The sequence below is a fragment of the Procambarus clarkii genome, chromosome 13 (genome assembly GCF_040958095.1).
Source record: "Procambarus clarkii isolate CNS0578487 chromosome 13, FALCON_Pclarkii_2.0, whole genome shotgun sequence".
Lineage (NCBI taxonomy): Eukaryota > Metazoa > Arthropoda > Malacostraca > Decapoda > Cambaridae > Procambarus > Procambarus clarkii.
Genome location: NC_091162.1, coordinates 4,262,537 through 4,268,536, shown reverse-complemented (window position 1 = coordinate 4,268,536; position 6,000 = coordinate 4,262,537). Strand labels below are relative to the sequence as shown.

Below are 6,000 nucleotides of genomic sequence, written 5' to 3'. Positions count from 1 at the left end.
TTTTCTGGGTGAGTCCCGGAGGCTCCCCGGAGCTATCCAGGCTGAATGGATATGTATAACTTTCTGGCATCAAAGTGCTAGGAGTTCTTGCCTACCGGGGACTACGAGCCAGAACCTGGCCCCCCTCAGAGAGGCAGGAGGAGTAATGGCCTATAGCAACCCCCTTGTGGTTGCGAGCATTCTATGTCTGCCATCGACCGGGACAGGCACCCAGAAAGGTAGGCGCCCCAAAACAAACCCCTATTCTGGTGAAAATATTGCTACCGAAAGCTGAACGAATGGACAGAACTCCCCAAACAAAATTATCAAACTAGCATGACGTCATCACGTCGCCGCGCCACCGTCTGAGCAACATTCCCCTCCCCAAGAGGGGGAAGGGGGAGCTCCAGACCCTCCACACCGGCGATCCAACTGGCAGTTCTAAGGCTGGATGTCAAAATACACGAAAAACGCTGCCGACCATTGGGAGGGAGGGATGCCGGGGAGCCTCCGGGTCTTGCCCAGAAAATGGCGTTTCATTACATTCAACGCTGGTTTTCTGGGGGGAGCCTCGTCGGCTTCCCCCAGAAAACCGGGGCTCCCTCTCCGCGGAGCCCCGTCGGCTCCCCGGAGCTACCTCACCACGGAGAAGTAAAACAGGGAAGGAACCGGGAGGCGGATACCACACGTCCTAACCGAACAACTAAAACCAGAGACAAAACAAAAACCAAAACGAGAAGAAAAGAGACCACCCAGGCCAACGACCAGGACGGCACCAAAACTCAAGAGCAGACCAGAGGGGAACAATGCCCAGGACAGCAAGTGGAACGGAGCAGAAGGAACCGCAACACTGAACGCAAGCAGGAGCGGCTTTGCCAGCACCACCCAATATGAGGTGACAGGACACGATCCCAGACGACAGTCCCGGAACAATCCCGAAGGGAAGACAAACCAACCCTATCAAAGACCGAAGGACCCTTCGCAATGATAGGAAAACCGGAAAGACCGCCAGGAAAACCACACACTGCCCCCGAGACGAAACCCGCAGGTGGGAGACCAATAACGAATCCACCAGTGCCGACACAAACGACGAGAAACTAACACCACGATCGAAAGCGCAAAACGCGAATCGAAAAACAGCAACCCCACAACCCAAAGGAGCAACATAACCAGCTCCAGCAGGGAAGAATGACGCACGCATCCCTGAGGCATCCAAGAGGAGAACTACCCAGGACGTAAACCGCAGGAAAGCAAACACACCCGGTCCGGAAAAGGAACAAAGAAAAACCGGAACCAGGACCGGAACCCAGCAAACACGGTTCCAAGAAAAGGAACCAGGAAGGATGGAGCAGCAGACCGAAAGTCCACAACCCCCCACAGACAGCGCAACCCGAAGCCTGCAGGAAACACACAGAAAATCGCAGGAACTCGGAACCAAAACGGAACACCGGAGAATTCCAAAGCAGGGAACTGAACATGGACAGAGGCCCACCGGAGCATCAAACAGGATAGTCAAGAAGCACTGACCCAGATACACAAATAAGTGTAGCATGGGGGGAGGAAAAACGGAAATAGGTAAGGAAAACCATGAATACGGCCCAAGGAGCGACCGGGAAGTAATGCACACGGCCAACCACAAAACGTGTAGAGGAGCACATACATACCCGAGGGACCTCATGGACAGCAAGGTGCAGTCAGGCACCGAAGATAGGCAAGGAATGAGTGTCCAGATAGGGAAAAGACCCAGGGGTCGACAACGAAACCAAAAGCACCGAAATGCGGGGCAGAGCCCCACAGGGCAACAAAGAACAAAAGACGGACAAAAAAGGCACTGAAGACACACGCAAGGTGACCAACACACCACACCAAACACCCCTGTAAGGAGCCATCGACGCAATCCCGCCAAGCAGGGATTGAGGTAAGTTGAGATTGAGGGAAGCGGTAAACAAGGATGGAGCAGTGAACAAGGGTGGCAGAGTGAGTAGAGTATCCCAATAAGATACTCACTCCAAATGCATGAGCCTAACGAGAGAAGCAAAGCTCTACGTAGTACCAATGATGGAACTCAAACCCTTCCGTACTTCCAGGGAAAATTCCTGCCAACCTTTGGAGAACGGCGCGGCATTGCCCAAGCATATAACCAGCAGAGTAGCGAATAATAACTAGGCAACCTGCAAGTGTGGTCTAGAACACATGCGAGACACCGTACTGATTCTCAGTGCGCCCAACCCGCACCATTGCCCGCCAAAATATCACCCGCATACTACTGTATACGCAACAAAAGATAGTTAGTTTCTGAGTGTTGTGTTTATTGACACCAATCTTCATGACACAAGAGAAACTGGGATAGTGGCACATGCCACCCTTGCGGCACATTGTGGGCACGAAACAATGGGCATAAAAGGGATAAGCGTAGAATCAGGAAAGACCAGAGGAATAACAGGCATGGTAACAGGCCCGGGGATTCATGGAGCCAATTACCACGTAACGTGGTGGTGGGGCCCCATGATAGGTGCAAGGGCGGGTTGGACATGTATTTGAGTGGGAATGGGTGGTAAGAAACGGAGCTGCCTCGCACGGGCCAATAGGCCTTCTGCAGTTCCTCTGTACTTGTGTCCGTATGGTCGTACGCACAAGGGGACACAGTAGAAAGCCGAGCACCCAAAGGAGCCACAGACACTAAAAAGAACCTGATCAATGTCAGAGGGGAAAGGAAGCGAAAAGCACCAAAAAGCCATGTGGTGGAGGCAGACTCCACCCACAGGAGCAAATGTAGAGAAGACAGAGCCCAGGAGGCTCAAGAAACTGCACAACCGACAACTGACAGGAGAGGCGGGGCCCAAGAGCCAGAGCTCAACCCCTACAAGCACAACTAGGCAAGCACCCCGCCAGAAAGTGAGAACCAGCACTAGGCCGACAGAAGCGCCAGACATAACCTCACCTGCAGAGCAGACACACGACCGTGCCACAACACAGGCGAGCCAAGTAACATACCAGGAGCAGCGCTAATGGTGTGCCCGAAAGCCATGCATACAAGAGGCAGTAGGCATAGTATGTACTGTTACCTGCATAAAATGCAGAAGTCGAAGGAGAAATACGGCCAGAGGCGCACGCCCCGCAGAAGACAGAGCAAAACAGAGGGGGAGGAGGCGGCGCCACGCCAAACCATCCCACACCCGGAAGCAGAGGAAGAACGAAGTGACACCCTCAGATATAAAGCCACAACCACCTCCACATCCAGAGGGCCACGACTGGAGGGAGAAACGAGCAAGAAGCCGTAGAAAACCACAAGAAACGACGCGAACACATGAGCATATCGCCCATAAACAAAACGCACACCGCGGCCCCAGCACACAACGTACGAAACGCACTACCCATCCACTGGGAGGCGTGGCTAGTACACCAGGCAAACACACACATCGTACACACAACGTACAGACACAACGTAAACACATATTGTGCAAACACCAGGAAGGAGTATGTAACGAAGACGAAGAACGCTAAAAATGGAAGTAGAGACAACACGAAAACAAAACAAGGCGAAAACGAAGCAAAAGAAAACAGATGACAGAAGGTAACCAACGAGGCTGACAAGAGACCAGAGGGAAATCTCATAGAAAATCAACAGACGTTCCAATAATATTGGAAGGTACGAAGAGACTCGCGAACCAACGAGAACCACGACAAGCACCCCTGAGCAAGGGACATGCAGGGACAACGATACGAAGTGGTGTAGGCATTGTATGTACAACGCAATATATAAATCCATCAAAGCGTGTTTCACACCTTGTATGAATGTACCTTACCTGAACAAACATTCCATTTTTGTTTTTTTCGGAACAGTATAGCAACGTAAGAGCAAAAAGGGTAAGGAAAAGGGGGCGAAACACACCCCCAGGAACAACAGAACCGACAAACCCGAAGGAACACGGAACCGAACCCAGGGAGGGGTATACCCGAAAACAACAGGAACACAGAGAGGGAAGGAACAACCCCACTCTGAGGAACTACCAGCCCCTCACCAAAGGTACAAGGACCCAAGAGGGGCAAACGGGGCCGAGGCCCCCCAGGCAACCCCTCCCTAACCCCGGGAACCTCGACGGCATGACCCGGGGCCGAGCCGCACCCCCAAAGCCCCAGCTTGACAAGGAAAAGCAGGGGCAGCCGTGCAAACACTAAGGAAGGGAGCCCACTGGTCAGACCCATACGGCACAGCTGGAGGAACCAACTCGAATGCCTCCGCCGCCACCCCGGAAGAGGAAACCCCCAAGACCGCCTGAGTCTCAACCCAACCAGACCCTGCCCCAACCCCTAAACCCTCCTATGGTTCGGAGCAGGAAGCAAGGGAGGAAGTGTGTAGAACAGAAGGGGAAGGACAAGGAGCAGAAGGAGCCAGAGCCGAAGCTACCCCCACCCCCAAGTCTGGACCCCAACCACCAAAACGGGGCAGCCTCGGGGCATCCGGGGCCGCAAACAACCAAGAGCGTCGAAGCAATCTACAACCAGCAAGCAACGCTGCAGCCGCCTGCACCCGATTAACATGACCAGTGGCCTGGGTGAAAGGGAGCACGTACCGACAACACTCGCCGTACGACTCTGGGTCAAAAAATAAAAACAATGACCCAACAGGCAGCATGGCAGAGGCACAACCAGTGTCACCCTGAGAGAAGGGGACAGATCAACCGACAAACTTGCAGGACACGAGAGGGACTCCGGGGACACACCTATAGGACCACGGAGCCTCCGTGGGGTTTTCCACGGCCCTTAGCCATTGGTACACGCTAAGGGAAGCCCAGGCAGGGCACCGCGAACCGGCGCCCAAAACTACCAACAAACTGCTAAAGCTGAACCCCCGGGACGTGTTCACTCACGGGGGCCAAGCGGAGAGTACCACCAACAGAACGAATCGAAAGAAATCACCTAAAACAGGAATGGAGGACCACAAAGGCAGACCCCCCACCAGGCAAAAACAAAAACAAAACAAAAAACCCGCAAGAGGACAACGTACCCAGGCGGAACAGAGCCGGCCGCTGTTATGGTGAAAACTAGCTGTGCAGTACCCTGCGCCCCTACCAGTGACGAAAACTACCACCTACCCAGAGACAAACCAGGGGCAACAAACCCCCAGCCGACTCCAAGGGCGGCCCAGTACCGAGCAGTAAAGGACCCAGTGGAGGTAGAACCCAAGGCAACTTGTGGAAGGTGGCCCCAAGCCCCAAGGGCAGTACTTACAGGGCACCTCGGGAAGATAGCCCTAGGCGCATGCAGCCCGAGTACCTTGGAATCTTACTCCTGGCTCACACCCCACTGGTAGAGACAGTCCACACCACAAGGCACAGAACTGAAACAAAAACCGGAGCCAGAGGCACTCGACCAGCCAGTAATCCCATCAGCCAAGAACTGCCAGTTGGATCGCCGGTGTGGAGGGTCTGGGGCTCCCCCTTCCCCCTCTTGGGGAGGGGAATGTTGCTCAGACGGTGGTGCGGCGACGTGATGACGTCATGCTAGTTTGATAATTTTGTTTGGGGAGTTCTGTCCACTCGTTCGGCTTTCGGTAGCAATATTTTCACCAGAATAGGGGTTTGTTTTGGGGCACCTACCTTTCTGGGTGCCTGTCCCGGTCGATGGCAGACATAGAATGCTCTCAATCACAAGGGGGTTTCTATAGGCCATTGCTCCTCGTGCCTCTCTGAGGGGGCCAGGTTCTGGCTCGTGGTCCCCCAGTAGGCAAGAACTCCTAGCACTTTGACTGATGCCAGAAAGTTATACATATCCATTCAGCCTGGATAGCTCCGGGGAACCGACGCGGCTCCCCCCAGAAAATAATTTAACATAGTTTTTAAAACTTGCACAAACACTTTCAAATTTTTTATGCATAATCAACTAGGCAATTGCTCCAACTATGTCTAAATGATCACAACGTAACTTGAAAAACAAGACAATCAAAATTAATTTTAAAATTGAATAATGAAAACTTCAGTTTCAATTCAGAATAAAAAATATGAACTATCAATAATTGTT

General features: G+C 53.0%; 1 protein-coding gene across 1 annotated transcript in view; it reads right to left on the bottom strand.

The window, feature by feature from the left end:
• LOC123750645 (mRNA (2'-O-methyladenosine-N(6)-)-methyltransferase) overlaps nt 1–6,000 on the bottom strand; it is a 221,183-nt gene that overhangs the window by 15,924 nt on the left and 199,259 nt on the right. The window lies entirely within an intron of this gene.